This window comes from Protopterus annectens, chromosome 7.part0 (genome assembly GCF_019279795.1).
Source record: "Protopterus annectens isolate FY-2018-M chromosome 7.part0, PAN1.0, whole genome shotgun sequence".
Classification (NCBI taxonomy): Eukaryota; Metazoa; Chordata; order Ceratodontiformes; family Protopteridae; genus Protopterus; species Protopterus annectens.
This window is the reverse complement of record NC_056739.1, coordinates 1,834,871,528-1,834,892,726: the sequence shown is the minus strand read 5'-3', so window position 1 is coordinate 1,834,892,726 and position 21,199 is coordinate 1,834,871,528.

The window sequence follows — 21,199 nt, the reverse complement described above, 5'->3', positions numbered from 1 at the left end:
AATTCCCCATTACTTCGATGATTATCTGTTGCAGGAGAAGATTATGCTTGCTATGTTTCAGTTCTTGACAAACACCTCTCCAGTTATTCTAGCAATTTTTGGTATTACTTAAGAATACAAGTGCATGCACAAGCCTTCTTTAGACCTATACTGGTGTCCCAGGGGTCCAAGATTTATCCTTTTGCAATAGTAACTGATAAGTTACTGAAACCTTTTCAATATCAGGATACACATATGTCCAAGGACTCCTGGTATTTTTAGGGAAACTAAAACCACATTTGTGTGGTAAGGACTTGTTTTTCTTTACCATAGATGTTGTAGATCTATTTTGTAGTATCCTATAGGGGGTAGGATCGGAACTTTTCCATAAGTCTTTGACTTAATGTAATTTTCTATCAGTAACTAATACCAGAATAATTATGGAGTCCATGGAAATTGTCCTTTGAAACAATTATATTTACTTTGAGGGAGAAATCTTCAATCAAACCAAAGGAGTTGTAATGGTTACTATGTTTACCCTGATTTTTGCCATCATGGTATGTTGTCATGGCAAAGAAAGTTCTGTTTCATTCAAAATTCTACAAATATTGTAAGCTGTATGGATGATATCTTTATTCCTTGGGATGGGACACTTTCTAGTATTAATGTATTTTACATTATTTAAACAGAACAACTAATTTGTTGAGACTTGCACATTAGGTAGGTTTTGCTAGTGTTAATTTTTTGGACACTACTATTTACAAAAACAAAATGTGTTTTTTTTTTTTTACAATCTATAGAAAGCCCTCTTTTTCTAACACTTATTTGCATTTTGGTAGCTGTTACCCTTACTCCCAAAAAGAAATGTATTAAAAGGACAGGTTATCAGATTCACTAGAATGGTCTCTGTCAAGAACAATTTTGATAGTCTACCTAAAACCTCCTTAATGGAAGAAATAAACAATGATATTTTCACAGGTTGGGTAAAGAAATACAAACCATTGTTAGGTGTCGAGTTGGACAAACAGGTTATTGACAATGGTATGGCACCAAGTCCACCTCATGGAGGAGTGACAGACCATCCCAGCTCTTTGCCTTCAAATGTACTTGTACACAAGGCAGGGAAGGGAAGGATAGATGATGGTGGGCATTAGTACGACAATATAATTCTGGTTTGCACATAGTTAAGGAGATTATAAGAAGGAACTGGAATATCTTTAGATACAACAGTACCATTTCCACATCATCAGAGATTCACCTTACTTTGTGTACAAGAGGGTAGGAAATATTAAAAACCTAGTGAAAACTTTCATCGAGTTTAGTGATGTTGGCAGTAAAAAGAGAGACACCCCTAAGTGTGGTATGTGTAGCCAGTGTAGATACATCTGTGAAGATGAATCTATATGCCTCATTAATAGTTAAAATCTATAATGTACCCTGTTAATGGAAATTGCAACAGTAAAGGATTAGTCTATCTTGCCATTTGTCTTAAACATTCTGCCTTTTATGTTGGCAGGAGAGAACGTGTTTTTAAAAAGCATATCTATGAACACAATTTTGACATCTTAAAAGGTTACACCAATAATGCCCTATACAAGTGTTCAGTTACTTGTGAGGCATTTAATCAATGTCATTTTGTTATTTTAGATAGAATAGAACACAGCACCTGGGTTGGCTCATGGGAGAACAAAACAGAATATAAAGAGTTTCTGTAGCAACTTCAGTTGAACGCTACCAATCCTCCAGGTATCAATGATTATATCTCCCTTCTGCTGGTTCTAAAGCAGAGGCAGCTAAGTTATAATTTTATTAAGCACTTACATAAAGATCTTTTTGAGTTTTTTAAAAGTTTTTTAACTGTTTGACCATTTGAGATGAACTGTTTTTCTATTAAATTTCACTCAATTTTTTTATGTATTAAAATAATTATATTTTTTAAAGTGTGATCTCTGAAGGAAGTTAATTTTAATTTTCACTTTATGTTTATAGATTGTTAGTGTAGTGTTACATTTCAAAGGTCACATGACATATTGCAGGAGTTTAAATTTGTATGGTATGGTTTAATCAGTTCTGATGAAGTCAATATGAATTAATTAGATGAAAGGTGTTGCTTAACGCTGTATTCTTAGCTTTTTGCTACTAAATCCTTTTTGCTGGTATCATATACAGATGCTGCCTAGTTTATTTGAGCATCCTTGCTATGAATTCTGCTCTGTAGTGTGCAAGGTTTGGTTCATGGGTGCCAGATATTTCCTTTGGATTGCTCTAATGTGCTATTCAGAACACAGGAAAAAATGCTGAGAAAATATGTATGACTAATTAGAAAAAGTGTAGCTGGTTCAATCAGTGCCCTGTGCCTGTACCATGACCTAGAGCTCCACCCCCTCAGCTACTGAAGGGAAAAGCAAAAAAAGAAAAGTCTGCTCCTTCTCCTGGCACAGCAACTAGGTGTTCAGATATGCAACACATCCCCCCTACTACCCCAGCTAATCATGTCCCATTTCTGCATCCTGCCCATGATTCTCCTTCCTCTCATTTTAGTACCAAAATAAATACATAAATAAATAAATATATAAATAAACTATAGCAATACTGCTTGCAACAAATGTAGCACATTTTTGCTACCTTTTATACCATGCTCAGAGTTCTATGGACTCAGGTTTTAGTAATAAAATAAATATTTTTTTTTTGGTTTAAGGTCAAGCCTATATTGCCATTTTGTACATTTCTAGCTTGCACTCATAGGTTCTTATGGTTTGCAGAAGTTTTTTGAGCCTGGTTTCCTTAACAAAGCAACTTACCAGCTAATAATACTCAGCATTAGAAAATGCAAGGAGTTATTAACAAAATGACACTAAGATTGTTAATCTGGGATGTGTTGCAGTAAAGAAATTAATTACTATTTGTCACTTACTATTTACATTTTCATATTTCTGTTGATATTTTTAGAACTGATAGCCCTACATGTTATTAAGGGGTATGGTGTGATATGCTATGGTGAGAGACAGGTAAATTCATTGTCAATGTCCATTTATATCACACTAAATCTGCAATATTGTTACTTCAAAGACAACGTGGCTTCCAAACTGTTACATGACATCAGGTGAAAATTTATATGTTGTTGAAGAAAACTATCTTTGATATTTGTGCTGTAAGTTGCACATCTTGAAAATATTCAGTGTTATTGTTATTACTAATTATACAAATAAACATATGTTTTCATGTTTCTGTAAATATTTCAGTAAACATTCACTTACAGAGGAATTTCTTGTTGCCATGCAAAAGCATATTTCTGGTTGACAAATGTGTTTTAACAGTCTATGTCTTGATTGTACAGTTTCCAAGATATGAACATTTGTTTGTGAACATTTAGCAAAAAAAAAATATATATATATATATATATATATATATATATATATATATATATATATTGGGTTAAAGTGCATCGCAATGCATGCTAGCTGTGTCTAGGCTGCTAGAGGTGTGACATTCCATACTACATCTGTGTTAATGAGTTAAACTGTAGCAGTTGCTACAGTTAATGCACTGTAGCACTCAGGATTCAGACAAAAAAAGATTTATTTTGTACTTTTAAACTACAGAAAACAGTTATTAAGGTTTATTTCTTGTCATCCATGTTTTAAAAAAATAATAATATGGTTAGATTTGGAAACCCAGTTATAATCCTCTATAATTAAACTAATGTGTCAGGTGTATTTGAGCAGATCCAAGGTCTGTGTCATCACACTTAACTTTCTATATCCCTTTAAATATCTGGAATCCACTGACAAATAGTGTCTGTAGTTTAAGTTCAAGATGACACCATACCAGCATACCTACCGGGGTCATGACAACGAAGAAGATCTCAATAACATTGCCAGGGTAAAAGTCAGACATTCAGTTAATTAATAAATAAATAAATATATTTCTACAGATACTTGTCTTTGGATTTCAGCCAAGTGTATTACACTCTATTTCTCCATCCCATATTCCTGTTACAAAGTGCTTGTAAAGTAATTCTTCTTGGATAGCTTTTAAAATGCACTGAAGTGACTCATAAATAAATTAAATAAATAGATAAGCAAAACTTACTGCAACAATGAACACATTATTAGGGATTTTAGTACATAGAATTAAGACTATGCAGTGTTATCTACAACATCCTTTAATTCTGGGTTCAATTCATCCAGTTTCTGATTCACATGTGAGCAAGGCACTTAACAGAATAATGCTCTTAAGTCATCACAGGCCAAAACGAGGAACACATGACTTTTGAATATGGCCGTTTAGTAAACAAAAGTAGAGACAAATACTGAAATGAACATGTTTTAAAAAGCAAGGCACAATACTACACCAACATTATTTATTTGTCAAAGCAGTGAAACCTAAATTGCAAGTTAATATAAACCAGATAATAACACTTAGTCACAAGTATTGTGGAAAACAACGATGCATTGGCCTGATCTCAAAAAGGCAACTGTAGGACCTTAACTTTGCACTTCAGATCTGAGTCATTAACCTTAAACATAAATATTTTTGCACCATTAAATTGCTATCTTAATTAAGTGACTTAAAACATGTGCAAGTGTCATAATGAAGTAACTGCTATGCTCTTTATTAAAATGATCTATTAAGCAAATAAAGTAATATGTTTATTAGTTGAATTTGAAAGATTTTGTCAAAATTATTTATTTACTTTGCAGACACTAATGAACACATTTTCAGATGTTGACACAAACACACTACATATAATTTATCACTGCTCTGCAATTGCCCTGTTTAATAAATTATAGAGCCTGGTGTAATCTTTACTGTAAATGCTGCACATTAATATTGTAAGTATTACAATAACACTTTGCAATGTATTACCCATAGTTTCCCCTTCTTCATCAGCTTAGATTTGATTCCAAAGCATTTGAAAGCCAGGGGAGTACAGTAGTACATAGTTAAAGTGTACTACAAGGGGCAAATGGTATTTTACTTAAGAAACGTATATGTATATAGATAGATAGGATAGATGAGTATGTATCTATTCATATATAATTTTATATATATATATATATATATATATATATATATATATATATATATATATATATATATGGATAAATGGAATATGTGGAAGTCAGATTTGTGTGATACATGAAATGTGGTGCACTCTAGAATTTAGGAAATTGTTTCATGACAAGAGGCTTTATTACTCATCACAAAATCCACTCTATAAACTTAAAATACAAGATATTTCATGTATCACATAAAAGATCCTTGCATTCTTAAATTCTTAATAGATAGAAGGACAGGCAGATAGCTAGATAGATACATACATGCATACATACATACATACATAGATACATAGATAGATACATACATATACAGGTACATAGATACACACATACATATAGACCGGTCTATATTAGAACACAGAACATTCAAAATTTCGAGTGTTCTAATATCAAACCCTATTAATCAAAAATTTAAAACATCGAACATACAGAACAGCAAATTTTTTCCTAGGGAAAAAATTAGCTGTTCCAAAACACATACACACAACACAAGCACACCGAACAAACAGCAATCCGCATACATACACCTAAACTCTTACACCTAACCCTACACTAAACTATACATACACCACTAACTATCCACTTACCTTAACCCAAACCCTAACCCTAAGGTCCGTCACTACTGCACAGTCACCTCACCCGCGCCCTAACCCTAACTCACCTACCCCGCCCTAACCCTCATGTCCACACAATCGCACACTTACCAGACCCGCGCCCTAACCCTAAATCACCTAACCCTCCCTAACCCTCACGTCCACACAATTGCACACTAACCTGAACCTGACCCGTAACTTTCCACCACAGCACTGAAAATACCATAGCAACAGAAACGAACAACCAAATTCTTTCCCTAGGAAAAAATTTGGTTTTCTGTTTCTTCGGTATTTTCAGCGTTCGCTGAAAGCCGGTCAATAGTAGATCACTCAAAATTTTGAAAGTTCGGTGTTCTAATATAGACCCATATAGATATACATAGATATACTCATACATATATACATATATAGCTAGATAGATAGATACATACGTACATATATAGATACATAGAGAGATACACAGAGAGATATACATAGCTACGTAGATAGATAGATACATATATACATACATATATAGATAGGTTTACTATCATGCTGTTGAGATGGCCTCGGTTGAAGGATTGTATCATCCACCACGACTGCAAAAACTGACAGCGTCCCAATCCGGCAATGTCGAATTACAAATCGAATGTGATTTTGGGATGAGTTCTAACATAGGTCGAGATGGTGGTTGAGATTTGTATGTCCACATTATTGATGTTTGACATTGCCAGTGTTTGAGATTCAGACCATGCGCGAAGTCCATCTCGACAACATGATAGTAAATAGTAATAGATAGTTTACTATCATGTTGTTGAGACGGACTCAGTTGAATGGTCATATTATCGATAGATAGATAGATAGATAGATAGATAGATAGATAGATAGATAGATGGATGTTAGCCATCTATGTGTCTATTTATTGCATTTTTCTTTCTGATGTAGTGAAGTCAGGCAGCAGTTCAAAGGAATGCAAAATAATTGAACTGTTACTGACCTCTGCAATCCATATACTGGTTCCCTGACAGGAACAAACCAGAGGAGCAGTAATTCATTATGAACCTCCCACTCATTAAAGTAATCAGCACAGCAAACCGCATTACCAGTAATGATTTCTGAAGCTCATACATTGTTACAGATATGCTATTGTAAGAATGTTTGCCTGATGATCATCTTATCTTTCCAATATTGTATGAGCTATCTGTTTGATCTCTGTCTCTTGTTTTTTGGGAAGTCTGTTATCTTTGTAGTGAAATTTAAGATGGTGCACAAAGTATCTATCTGCATTCTCATAATTTACCATTGCAGAAAGGTGAGGTTTTAGTTTTTCATGCTGGAAATAACTTTATAAAGCAAGCTTATGAATCTTCACTTCTGTGAGCTGAGTGATGCAGTGTACTGGTGATGTGTTAAGTAAAAGAGTGCAGACTTAAATAATACAAGAAATGTTGTTGTTGTTGTGTCTTTTCGGCTTTTCCTGGTTAGCGGTCGCTACAGCGGAACTCCAGTCCGCGAATGATTGGTAGTTGAGTTTTACGTGCCGAGTTACCAGCCCTGACGCACAACCTTCAACGAAGGTACGCCCATTCATGCATGTCTCCACGCAGAAGACGCTCTAGCTGAGAATCGAACCGGACAGAAATGTAATATATATATATATATATATATATATATATATATATTGAGCAAGCTGCTAAAAGGGAGCATGAGATCCTGTCACTGTAAGGTTACAGATGTTTTTAGGCTGTACTTCCCCTGCTGGTGAGAAAGATAGCACTTTACTGCTGAGGTAAGGAATTTTTCACTTAATTCCAATATTTTGTTACTAATTTTGTACGTCAGAAGACACCTTTTTTCTGTCCTAGAAATAATATAGCTTTCTCCCTGAAAGGTAACACTCCAATAGGCCTCTATGATCTGCCTCAAAAATCTGCATATAAAAGAGTGGGTCCTTTTTTTAATTTTATTTTTCAACACTCACTTATATTTAATGTACCTGTCCCTGTCAAATAGCAGTTATAAATTTATAATTCTTCATCTTGAGTAAAGAAAACAAGACATCATCTATTACAGCAGTTTTTCTCTTGAAGATATTCTCTAATATGTTATTCAGAAAGTTTATTATTCTGTTTTTATTAATTCTATTGACATATACAGTTCAGCAAACTTCCAACTGCTGCTATTCATGCAGCACTCTAAAATAACCAAGATTAATTCTAATCCATATCATGCACATTAGACTATCCTGCCAACCCATTATTGTACAACATTCATAGACACATACAAAATGCTTTTTTAACCACCACCGGTTATCAGAAACAAATGTCTCAAATTTCCTCCCTTTGGCTACACAGCATGTACAGGTAGTTACAGATTTTAGCAGGCAACAACACTACGACTTAATATACTTTATGAGAAAAATGTTTTGTTTTATATTCATTCAATTATTCCCTTACAAGGATGCAGTGATTTTCAGCAAATCCCAACACTATCAGTGACTTCAGATTTTTTTGATGTTCTACTAGCTTCACAAAACAAAATCGCACGATCACCCCTACACTCAAAAAGTTATAAATTAAAAGAAAAATAGTCCAAATAAGTTGCAAAATGTTTGCAAAAACAAAATCAATGTTTTTTTTTTACTTTGAAACACTATTATTCATCTGATACAAAGATCATAAAATTATTCCACCACTGTGCAATATTATATTTAATAATAAAACCTATACAGGTGCATGGAAGGAGCTCTGCATTACAAGTCCAATTTTATTAGGGTTACTCATATACTTTCCTTACACCATTATATATTGTAGAAGTTCTATTAGTATCATATATGGGCAGGACATCAGAACTTCTAAAGTTTCCTTTATTCACGATCCTTTAAAATATCTAACTCCCCTTCTATTAGTCAATTTTGTGTTATGGGCCTGTAACAATGTCAAAGATGGAACCATAACTGTGGAAACTTTAAACATTTACTAGGAAAAAAGCAATCTTGACACCTTCTGTCATCATCTAAATGTGGCCTAATGCAATATATGAAGCAGTACAGTATGACTCATAATCCAACAAACAAAACACTCTTCACACCAGCACACACACTGAAGTGGGAGTTATCACCTCTCCATTTATGAACAGACAACATCCAGCAATCTGTAAATAAGGCAACTCCAGCTGTTTGTATTTGAAATATAAGAACAATAAAGAAAGAAAGAGTTCAAAATTTCTTTACAAATCGATTACAGTTATACTGCATCTACACAACAAAATTTGACTTGCTATGCTAAAATTATATTTAGTTTGCTACAGGCTTATTAGAGGTGACCTGATACTATTGTATAAATATTTTAAGAACAAGCTTTTGGAAACAGCTACTGGTATTAAGTTTATGGCTCATGAATGGGAACAAGAAACAACCACTTATTAAAATATCATTAAGGAAAATTACTTTCTAACATGGTCTGCTCATCATTGGAAACAATTACCCATAGGTTTAAGTCAAAGGCTTAATTTTAATCAACTTCAGGCTTTAATTAAAAGTCTTGTTTCGATGATAAGCTCCAGGATTAATAAATGTAGTAATGTGGGCAAAGTACTATGTCATGTGATCAGGAGTTTGTTAAATTTTCCGTGTGGACTAGATATGCACCTATAGTAAATATTACTGCACCATAAGTTCAATAACATTTAACTTAAATGACCTGTCCCTTATGTAACAAAAGGAGCTATTGCCAGCCCAGCTATCTGGAATTTTGTAAATAAGTATATGTCATTTGAGAATATTAATATGATTGATATAGATGTGTGACAGAAGGAGATATTGCCAGCCTAGCTATCTGGAATGTTGTAAGTGGTTGTGTGTCATTTGTGAATAACAACGCAATTCATATGCCTGTGTTACAAATGTATTAGATCTGTATCTCATATTGTAATGATTCATATATTATTAAATATATTTAAACCTTTCAATTGTGGCTTGTCTGTCTAGAGATATTTAAGCTCTTAGAGTAATTGGATATCTATTTGGTGACACTGTAAAGGCCACTCCTAATAGTATTGCTCTTGGTCAAACTACCATTTGGATTAATAGTAACATTATACAGTAAAATTTGACACACTTTGCTAAGGGCCTTAAAGTAACTGATAAGTAGTGGCTGGTAGAAGTGAAAACTACCTTATAGTCATGGCAGAAGGGGACATAACTAGTAAACCTGTGAAAGCCTTTCCCAGTTGTATGTGTGTATAAATCAAACATCAAGGTGTGTGTGTGTGTCAGCTACTTGGACAGGAACAACAAAGCACTGGTTGGACTGAGAGTGTGCTGGAGGTCCTGGCTTGGTCACTCAGCTAAGATCTCAACTCTATAGCTGTGCTAGTGAGGAGTCTTATTGGGTATCTGGAAAAAGAGGGAGAAACCAGACCCAGACTGACTGTGATCTCTGTGTGCTCTTAAGGGAAATTGCACTTTACTGTGTATGTAATTGTCATCCTCCCAGTATGCATATCCCCCACTGTTGCCATTGGTGAGGATTGAGGTTCCTTGATTACTGGGCCAGTGTTGGGGCGTCACATATTAATTGGTTGGCAGTAGTGGGATATACACATTTTAGGATCCAGCGGTGTGGGTGTTGAATTCCTGTAGTCTGTAAACAGTGGTCACTGCGGAAGGTGTTTGTACTTTCAATCAGCCACACAGTGAACATTGAGAGTTTCATATCACAATTGTTTTATTTTTTTATTTTTTTGTTAGCTTAGTTAATCAGGGAGAGCAGGCAAGGACGTCAGCAGTGGAGTATGGCAAGCTGACAAGGAGCCAGTTGGCTGAGATGTGCCAGGCTAAAGGACTGGTGCATCCAACCTAACTAAAGCAGAAATGATTGCAACCTTGGGCACAGCTGCATCACAGACCAGCAATCAGGAGACAATCAGACTGGCCGTAGGAATCTATAACTCTCAGAAAATAAACAGTTCAACCTTTCCACAGAGGACTTAATAATCAGGTAAAGAGATTTGAACTGGAGGCCAAATGTTTGGAAATAGAAGCAGCAGTGAGACTGAGATGTCTGGAGGTTGAGGAAATGTGAAACTGAGACATCTGGAGGCTGAAGAAAATGAGAAACTGTGATGTCTGGAAGTTGAGGAGAATGAGAGGCAGAGGCAACATGAGAAGGAAATGCTGATTCTTCACTAGGGTCATGGAGGTAATGGGGAAGGGAGTAACCGAACCTCAGAAGGCATAAAGGTCAGTAAATTTCTTCCACAATTTACACAGTGTGATAATTATGACAGTTTTATTTATATGTTTGAAAGGATATGTAAACAGTATAACGCTGACCAAGGGCTCTGGGTATGGTTCCTGACCCTCTTACTCCATGGTAAAGCTGTAACTGCTATTTATAAATTGTCTAATACTAATTACTTAAATTATAATACTGTTAAAAATTGTCTGTTAGACTGTTTTAAGTTAATGCCTGAAGCTTATAGAAAAAGGTTTCATGAGCATAGTCACAAGGCAGATGAAAGTGTGTGTGAATATATTGCTGAACTATGCACTTATTTTCATAGGTGGGTGAGTGGATGTCAGGTCACCACTTTTGAAAGGCTGGCAGACCTTTTGGCAAGGGAACAAGCCCTTAGCACTTTGCCTGAGCACATGAGGATCTGGTTGGCAGATAGGCAATGCAATACTGTAGATTATTTGGGGAAGAAGGGAGGCCTATACCTAGTAAGCAGGGCATCACTGCACAGCAAAGGGATACCCAGTGCTGCTCCTAGGTCTAAGGGAACCCATGGTGGGCAGCCTAAACCACCCCAAAAGAGTCTGCCAGTAGCAGGGGATGCCAGTAATCCAGGTACATGTCCAGGATCAAGGTTTAAGTGTTTTAAATGCAACCAGTGGGGCCATGTAGCATACAGATGTCCATGGAGGCAAGGTTGGGAACAAAAGGTGGGAGCGCCAGTAAGTGGGGATGACAGAATGCCACCAGTGAGTTGTCTGGAGACAACAAGGGTACCAAATTACCACAAGAGGTTATATCCTATCTTAGTAAATGGGAAACAGGCCACTGCTAAGAGGGGCACAGCCTCTGATCTAACCATTGTGAAGCCTACAATGGTTAAAGATGAGCACTACTTGCTTGGGCAGTCTACTCTAGTCAGAGTCCTAGGAGGGACCCCATTCCAAATACCTTTGGCTAGGGTTCACCTTGACTGGGAGAGTGGAAAAGGAAGCCAGCAAGTAGGTGTGTTTGAGGATATCCCTACAGATGTCCTGATAGGGAATGATTTTGATAATGCAGTACCTTTTGGGCATGCAGTGACACACAGTCAAGCTTGAAGACAAACATGGGGGGACCCAGAGAGACCACAGACTTTAAGCCAGGATTGGAGTGGGAGCTACTTCAGGGAGGGAGCTACTCTGTAGCTGTGAGACTGAAGGTGAGCCACAGCTGCTTGTGGGTACTGATGTTCCCTTGGACAGAGTGTCTGCAAGGGCAGAGGTGAGTAGTAGTACCCAGGCTGACAGTGAGGCACCGCTGTCAGAGGATACCAGACTTCCTGTGGAAGGGGAGCTGGGAAGGGTTACAAACAGAGAGTTGAGAGAGGGTCAGCTCTCAGACCCTACATTACAAGGCCTGAGGGAGGTAGCTAGTGAAGAAACTGATTGTCAAGGGAAATGTGAATCTGTATACTGGGACAAAACATTACTCTATAGACAGTGGACCCCTGAGAGAGGGCTAGAGGGTGAGAGAATACAGCAGCTGGTATTACCTAGAGCCTACAGTCTGGCACTTCTGGCCATAGCCAATGATATTCTCTTTGCAGGTCATATGGGCATAAAGCATACCAAGAGACATATTATGCAGAACTTTTATTGGCCTGGAATTTCCAGAGATGTAATAGGGTAATTCAGGACCTGTGAGCAGTGCCAAAAAGAATGCAATGGCAGAGGAGAAGGTCAAATCTCCTTTGATGCCTTTGCCTGTGATTGACAAGCCATTTCAGAGGGTAGGTATAGATATTTTGGGGCCTCTGAGTACCCCAAAGTTCCACAGGGAAGAAGTATATCCTAGCTTTAGTAGATTATGCTACCAAATACCCTGAACAGTGGCTTTGTCCTCCCTTTAGGTAGATAAGGTGGCAAATGCTTTATTAGAGATTTTCACCAGGGTAGGTTTCCCAAAAGAAATACTGACTTGACAGAGGTGCCAGTTTTATGTCAGACCTGCTGGCTTGTCTGGAAACATACCCCCTACCATCCCCAGACTAATGGTCTTGTAGAGAGGTTAAACTCTACACTCAAGACCATGCTACCAGCATTTGCAGACCAGTTTAAGAGCGGCTGGGACAAATATTTGTCTCATCTGTTGTTTGCTTACAGAGAGGTGCCCCAGAAATCCACAGGTTTTTCACCCTTCAAGTTGCTATATGGGCATAGGATGAGGGGACCTCTAGATATGATTCAAAATGAAAGGGAGGGTGAGTGTGAATCCCACAAGGAGTCTGTTGTGGCATATGTCCTAAACCTCAGGACAAGGCTCAGGGAACTCATGGGCTTGGCCCAAGAAAATCTGGCAGAAGCCCAGTAGCAGAAAAAGGTCTGGTGTAACAGGAATGCTCGAGCCAGAGAGTATGCTGTGGGGCAGCACATAATGGTTCTCATTCCTGTCAGACACAACAAGCTGTATGCAGCTTGGGAGGGACCCTTCAAAGTGATAAGGGAGGTCAATGATGTTAATTACATGGTAGAACTGCTAGGGAGGAAGCAGGGGCACAAACTGTACCATGTTAACATGCTGAAACCTTACCATATTAGGGAGGCTCTGGTGCTAAGTATTTGCAGTACAAGGCAGGAGGAGTCTGAGGGGGATCTATGGCTGCAGGGAGCCAACCAACCAAGCCCCAAATTACTATGGTGGAGCCTAGGGTTTGAGGCATATGATAGGGCAGTGCATCACTGTGCTGGGGACAGTAATGCCAACGCAGCCAGAATCTCAAGGCAGGGTATGTGGCAGTGCATTCCCAGATAGGCTAACCTTCTCAAGCATTGTTTTTCTCTCTCTCCACTCTACCTAGCCGCAAAATAGACACTGACCTGCTTTGCCAATTTGCTAAGAACTGGCAACTCTGGAGATCTGGCTAGGTTAAGAACCCAATATGGATATAGGGTAGAATCTCACAGAGCACATAGTTGCAAGGAAAAGGAATTCCCCAACCTTTTAATAAGAAATACAAAAAGAATATTAAAGAAAATTTTGTTGAATAGTATTGCATTAATTAAATCTTTGATCATTTTCTCGCCTCAGTCTGTACATGCTGAAGTATAAGAATCATGTTGGGAAATGGCATTCACCATCACCATATACAAATTATTAAAACCTCTTCACCTAGCTCTTTAATATTGTGTCCAAGAATGTTGGGGAAAATTTATGGCTAAAAACCTGTGGATTCCACTGTCTGCAGAATTACTTCAATCACCATTTATACTTATTCTGCACAATCCTGCACCCTTATTAGTTTTACTCTGTCAGCCCCTTATAGCACTGCATTTCACCCATTTCACCCATGTGGTCGTGCTGTGCAACACACTTAATAACTCTCTCTCCTCCTCTCTTCTCTCTTGTTATCCTGTCAACCATTGCTTATTGCTTTCTTTATTTACTCTTTAATAACTTATAAACCCTTCCTTATTTTCAGTATTTCTATTGACTCACACATGATACAGCACTTTATTTCATCTCTTGTACCTTAATTACTTTCTTATTTTAGTCTATCATGTGGTCCCCATATGTCTAATGACTATCTTAATAATAGGGTTGATCAGCTCTTTCACAGCTTTGGCTTAGGACCCAGAAATGAAGGTAATTTACTCCCACATTACTTGCTCTAACAATAGAGCCATTGACCTGAACTGGATCATCTGATCATACCAAATTCAAGGATATCACAGAGTCAACATTATCACTACATATAACCCTTCAGCATTACTATAACTTCTGGTAGTAACGTTCTGGAGTTAATAACTCCGTATATTAGCTGCCAAAACCCTATCACACAAGATGTTTACATAGAACTGAACCAAGAAGCCAGTAGAAACTTATATTTTTTACCCCCTCCCCCCCGGACCCACATTGCTTAGCTTTCAGTTGATCAGCTACTGTTTTCCACCACTGCTGCTCTTGACATCTGCCTGCCTGTTACTACCCAGCTCAAGCCTAGAACCACCTCAGTAACAAGCAGTTTTTAAGGGAATGGGGAAGCATGGAGTGGAGCCTCTGGCAGAATTATATATGCTATCTTGCTTGGTGTGGAGCTTTTGGGATGCCCTAACTTGGTAGAGCTAAATATTTAATAGAAATTTGTTTTCCATTCATGGCATTACTTCATCACCACAGGATTGTTAAATTACAGACTGAAATAGTACTCATCCATTCCAGAATGCACAAACAGAAAATTTGCCAATGCTTCGCATCCTAATGTCCCTGGTTCCCTCTGTCACTAAGAAGCTATATATCTGTTTACACCTACAGGGCTTTCCATGTGCATAACTCAGTATCCTGAATTCATTGAAGACGCATGTACATGTTATCATTCTGGATTATGGAACATTATGGGTCATGGCCCAAATGATCAAGCCCAGTAACCAAAACAAAGAAACATACAAAATCGTTTAGCTTGCTAACATCCCTGAATGCTACATGGAATACTCCAACTATTTTCTATGTCCTGGTAGCCAGTGTACACATCTGTGCATACAGTGGTATTGGACATTTGCATGCTTCCTGTTATGACATGCTTCTTACATTTGTCACATCTCATAGACCACAGACCTTTCACAAATATCTCTGATGTTTTAGTGATATCCCATATTTCATAATAAAAGTTTATGTGCTTCATAAAATTTGTGGTATTTTAACAAAATATTGAAGATTACAGTCGTTAAGTAACTTCACATTAAAGACTCATTCTTTGTTATTGAATACAAGGTATCCCCTTGAAAACAGTGTGAAGCAAATCTTGAAATGAACAAGACAGCTATTTCAGTTAAGGAAGCATGGCAAGGCACTTCTTAATGATCCACTTAGCTGGAAATCCAACGATTAGTGCTAAAGGTATATATGCCAGCCATCACCAATTTTTTGTCAACATAGTTTAAAAATGACAAGTCTAAGACAAGTCATGTCAATGACAGATAATTGCATTCATCAGTACACAACATTAATTTGTAGGATGTTGATTATTTTCATCAAAATCAAAATGAGAAAGTAAGGGTAGTTATTATAAAAATGTGATTTGTAATAAAGTTAAAGCTGCCATCAAAATATCATAACCAAGCAAATGTGAATAAGTGACAGTGTAACAGCAATTAGGGATCATTGTCAGAAGAGTACTAGTTTCATTAATTCACGCTAATACAGACAGACAAGTAAGGATAAACACTCATTCCAATAGGGAAAAAAAGAATCTAAATAAAGCTGCAAAACAATTATTTTAAATAACTTAGTTCAAAAATAGGCAGAAAAAATAAATAAATCCACTGCAAAATTCCAGGTCCATTAGTGAAACATGCAGAAACAAACAACTGGTCACACAAATCTCAGTGCCTAGAGAAAATTAAATGAACATTTTTATCAGTTAGTGAGGCCACTAGACTTCATTTAGTGGTTCATCCCTTCATTTAAAATTGCTAACTGTGTGATCAGATATCTGCTTCTGCAAGGGAATGGTTGGCATAATTAAGGTATTTTCATCACAGATGGAAGTTTCAGAGTTTGATTCTAACCATTCATTGTTGCCTAGGTCAGTAATAGTCTACAAACTGATAGCCTATGAAATCCATGGCTACACAACTGCAAAAACACACGCATGATAGAAAAAAAAAATCTGTTCACCCCCCTTTATCTGCAGTACTCAAGTCCTGTAGTTCAGAAAAAAAGTCCTAGTGATTGTACACCCATTTCCTATAAAACCATAGCATAAAACCACAACAAGAAACACTGATGTCCCACAACACAGAAATGTCACAAATAAAATAGGAAGAGTTCTCTCTGTGGACTTCTCTGTTTCTAGTCTGAGACATAAGAACTCAAAAACACTGAATAGGAGCAAACCACATGCCACAGTAAATGTTGCTGCTGATTTTGTTTTAAATGTGCAGGACAACAGAAAATAACTCTAGCATTTCTGGTTTATTTTCTTCATTGGAGGACAATGTTTGCATAATTCAATATACAGCAGCTTATAACTACTTATCAAATGATTACAGCAAATCATATAAACATTCTGAACATTAAAGTAATATTACCTATTTAAGTCAGTAGTTTTTTTAGCGGATCCAAAAAGTGTCAATTTTTTCCCCTAAAATATTATGTGTGCTTTATCCTTTTCTTATTGCATCTCACAGGTTTCATTCATGTAAATTTAAGGGATCCATTGAACAAAGTGACAACATTATGACATACTAATCTATTGCTCAAAATCCATAATTTCTGACCACAAATACAATTTTAAGGACAACCTAGACTAGAATCATCCAGAACATAATGACATACACATACTGCCACTGTAATGCCTGTTCTACTGTAACATTCACTGGGTAGTTATGCAAAAAATTAAATGAACATTTTTATCAGTTAGTGAGGCCATTAGACTTCATTTAGTGGTTCATCCCTTCATTTAAAATTGCTAACTGTGTGACCAGATATCTGCTTCTGCAAGGGAATGGTTGGCATAATTAAGGTATTTTATTCTCTCACAAATATCTAGATTCGCACACATGCACATACGCACGTTCACACACACACACACACACACGCACACACGCACACATGCACACACGCGCACACACACACACACACACACACACACACACACACACACACACACACACACACACACACACACACACACACACACACACACACACACAGATACATGTACATTCAGACGCATGCATGCACATGTACACATCAACAACCACACTCATACAGGAAAGAAAAGTTGGACAACAATCCCAGCATTACCATATTGTCATTCTGATTTCTCTGGTATTGCTCTTGTGGAACAACAAGAAAGAGATTGCATTAAGCAGCTACTATTTCAACATCTATCCAAGAACTGGCATTGGTCCTGCACCAGACCTGACTGAAAAGATATCTATAACTCTCTCACCACACTGTCCATTCCTTAGCTCATTTTTTCCCTCTCCTCGGTGTTTATTCATACTCAGAAATATATATATAAAGGAAATATCTTTTGTCCATGACTATTATTTAATATGTACACACTACTAACTTTATTTTTTCTCACAGTGATCTTCACTGAAATGCTTGAGTTTTTCTTTTTGAACCTGTATCTACTAGAAAACTGTATTGAATACTATTTTGTATAGACTAACTAGATGATATGTATTCTGCATCTTACTGTATGTATACTATTGTACTATCTAATTATTGTATATTGTTTATATTTTTGTGGAGCTTTTCTCCCCAGGCCTCTGCTGAAAATGGGCTTCTGGCCCAGTCGGACTTTCCCTGTAAACAAATGAAAATAAAGTAAATAAAATAAATAAATAAAGTAAATAATGTTTGTCTATAGTTTTTACCACACCTTTTCTTTGTAGTCCTCTCTTTAATTACAGCAAGTTTTTATTATTATTATTATTATTATTATTATTATTATTATTATTATTATTATTATTATGTAATGCTTAAGTTTTAATTATGCTGATAATGAAAATAAACAAATGGGGGTGTTACTAAGATGGTAGCTAGTGTGGTCATGTTTTAGTTATTCTGTATTATTAGAAAATTTTTTTACAGGATTTTATTATCAAATTTGATCTAGCAAAAGCTAGATGTTATTGAAAATGTGCATTTTGTCTCAGGATCAAATTATATTAATCAAAACTTAATCATTAAAAAATCCTGTCAGAATGCATACAATGAACAAATTGAATGATGTTGGTTTCTAAAATTACCAGATAAGAGACAATCTCTTCAAGTAAGGATTTCAAAACGATACTACCCGGATTTACTAATCTTCCATGCAGGACTAATCTAGTACTGCACGGAAGCGGCAGTTGAAGAGGAGGATGGCAGCACGCCATGCATATTAATGAAGGTGCGCTGCCTGAACTCCAAATGCTACATGGAGCATGGACGAGTGCAGGGGGCATGTCTGAGAGCACAACTCTCAGAATAAACATGCCCCTGCAAAGAAGAACAAAAGAATGTGTAAATAAATCAGCGAGACAGGTCACAAGTGTCCGCATATCCCCACCAACAGTCCCCATGTGTTTAACAGCAACAGTACAGTCAAATAAAATGAAGAATCCCTATTATTGATGTGTTTTAAAACCCCCGAGTACAGCTAACCATAGGTGTGCGGAATTGCCCATCGCCTAGCTATGGTTAAAGCAGCTGAAAAGGCTGAAGAAGATAACAAGGAATTTATATGCAAATGAAGCAGCACAGCAATGGTGGAGTGGTTAGAGCATCTGCCTAATGAACAGGCATTCCCTGTTCGAGTCCCACTGCAGCACAAATCATTTTCCATGGGAAATCTGTATATGAACATAATTTTGCATCATTTGCCATATGACCTACAGAATAACAATTAAATATGAACTGGAGTACTGCATGAAATGCACATGTGAAGTGTTAGTGTCATAACGAATAAGGCACATGTGCGCAGGTCTAAGCACAAATAAGCAGCGGTAAGCGTGTCCAAGTGCGCTTGCGCGGGACTAAACATTGCGCACACAGAGTAAGCAAAGTAGAAGCTGAGTGTAAGAATCTGTAACCAGAGGTTCGCAGTGCTTACCATCATGAAAACCTGCTTACAACCGCTGTAAAGTACCTTAATCACTCTTGATCCAATGGCCCAAGTTCCGCCCAGCAACAAAATAAACTGCCTTAACAAGGCTCAAACCCAGGACTCTGTACACTATAGTCACAGTAGTTAATCACTAAGCCATCATAGCAATAGATAAGCAAGATTAAGGACATACATCCCCTACACCCACATGGATTTATATATATATATATATATATATATATATATATATATATATATATGTGTGTGTGTGTGTGTGTGTGTGTGTGTGTGTGTGTCTGTGCGTAGATATACACAGATATACAGCTATAATAGGAAACAGCACACAAGAATGACATATGTTCACAGGCTATGTCAATGGAAGTGAGGGGCCCAAGCAAGAAACATGTAACACGTAGCATGACCTCCCCCCAGAGCTGGACAGAGGAAACATACACACAAACCCACAAACAATGTAAATAGTCCATTGGTCCCCTGACCACAGGCAGGATACAACTGGGGGGTACACAGTGCACCCGTGAAATCTAATCTTGGAACACAGACAGGAGTGCCCCTTGCGGGATGCCCCAAAAATTGACATATTATGGAAGGAAGCCGATGCAATGACCATTCTGGCCGGGGTGTGTACATACCCAGAATACAAGGGTGGGGAAAGACTGATGACCCATGGGTCGAGACAACGTATGACAAGGGTCCCGTGAAGTGGAGAGTGGGCAGCATGTAGTGGTGTGTTCAGACCCGACCCGCACCCAGAGTAAGGACGGGTGTTGTAGAGGAGGTGCGGGTGAGGGAACTATGGGTAGCTAGTTATGGGTCTAGGTGTGTAGGTGTTGGCTGATGTGGGTCTATATGGACAGCCCCAGGGATGTAAGCAAAGGTGTTCATTGGGCAGAGGAGTCGCCCAATGAGCAGCCGCACCAGCTACGAGTCCCACTGCAGCAAAGTCTAAACTATATGGCAAAGAACAGAATAACCAGATGTAGATGTATATATGTAGAGGTATGTGCATGTATATCTACCCATAGCTACATGGAGATATACCTCTCCCTCTCCGTAGTAAAAATGTATACATACAGAGACAGAATACATATACATACCCATATATAAATATATACATATGCAGGCACCCATACACCCATATGTCGTTAGATATATATAGACAGCAATATATAAATATATACAAGTATGCATACATATACATCTATATCTGTATATAGTAATGTATATATATATATATATATATATATATATATATATATATGTGTGTGTGTGTGTGTGTGTGTGTGTGTGTGTGTAAATATACACATGTATATAGCTAGGATATGATATAGCAGTTACAAATTACATATGTTCACAGGCCATGCAAATAGGGGTGAGGGATCCTATCAACAAACGTGTAACACATAGCATCAGCCCCCACCCCTCAGCTAGACTGGTGAAACATACAGACACACAATAAAAGTAAATACGCAACTGCTTCCCAGACCACAGGCAGGATACTACCAGTGGGAGAGACCTGCCAAGTCTAATTTTGAAACAAAAACATCAATGCCCCTTGTGGACACCCCAAAAATTAATGATCATCGGAGTCAGTCCCTGTAATGATTCATCCAACCAGGCTGTATACGTACATGGACCAGTAGATTGTGCAAGCGTGATGACCCATGGGTCGACACAATGTACAACATGGGTCCTGACACATGGAGAGTGGGCAGTGTGTTGTGGTGTGGTTAGGCCCCACCTGCACCC